This window comes from Lupinus angustifolius, chromosome LG11, assembly GCF_001865875.1.
Source record: "Lupinus angustifolius cultivar Tanjil chromosome LG11, LupAngTanjil_v1.0, whole genome shotgun sequence".
NCBI lineage: Eukaryota > Viridiplantae > Streptophyta > Magnoliopsida > Fabales > Fabaceae > Lupinus > Lupinus angustifolius.
The window spans coordinates 19,519,139-19,520,054 of NC_032019.1; the positions used below are offsets into that span (position 1 = coordinate 19,519,139).

General features: G+C 30.1%; 1 protein-coding gene across 1 annotated transcript in view; it reads right to left on the bottom strand.

Moving 5' to 3' along the window:
* The window catches only part of LOC109360140 (extensin-3-like), an 8,447-nt gene continuing 7,928 nt past the window's right edge, over positions 398 to 916 (bottom strand). The window contains exon 2 of the mRNA XM_019604871.1: positions 398 to 411. The gene's annotated coding sequence lies outside the window, so the exon portion shown is untranslated. The remainder of the gene's footprint in view (positions 412 to 916) is intronic.

Below are 916 nucleotides of genomic sequence, written 5' to 3' on the forward strand. Positions count from 1 at the left end.
TAATCGATTAACTGCATATTTCTATGTATATTTTTAAATTGCAATACTCAAATACGTTATGCACTTAACTTATACATGTTCAACACTAAGTTTATGCCTAGGATGCACAGGTAACATGTATATATATGGTGCATGAACATATTATAAATGTCATATCTCAAAATAAAATGATTTAACGAATTATGTATATGAGACATGTATTGAGTTTACCTAAGCCTTAGACTCAACCTAAACTAATTACTAGTCTAAGTCTAATACCAATCTTGAGGCTTAAGCGCACTGATTTGTTGATGATCTCCAAGCTCTTATGAAACACAAGTTGTCCTCATCAAAACACATAGTGGGCAAGCTTTCCAAAGTACTCCTCTTGACATGCGTACTTTCATTTATTTCATGTGTTTTACTTAGACCCTGCATAATTAAACATGTGTGTATTAGTGTATCACTCCATGATTAATCCTTGATAATATATAATATTACAAAGATTTTATATGAAATGTAGACTTGTTAAAGTATTTAATACCGAAAGGGTGTTTCATAACATGGGTTATGTCGAACCACAAGGAATTGCCTAATAGAGTGAATCATATGAATATGTCAATGCACAGATAATGAGTTAAACATATTTTGGTGGTTTTTGGTTTGATTTGTACATAAACAATTAACAAGAAACATAACTAAATATTAACAAATTCTTGAGGAGACAAGATCATTTTGAATGATGAAAATATTTCTCAACTTCTTTATGTATTTGAACTACTTAGACAAGTTCTTATGTTTTACTTTGATTAACTCCAAACACAAAGGTCTGAAATCCTCCTTTTAGTGTATGTCCTAAAATGGTAGAATGATGATCACTTATATTTATTACTAAACAATATTACATCCACAAAGAGACTAGGTTGTAACACCCTAA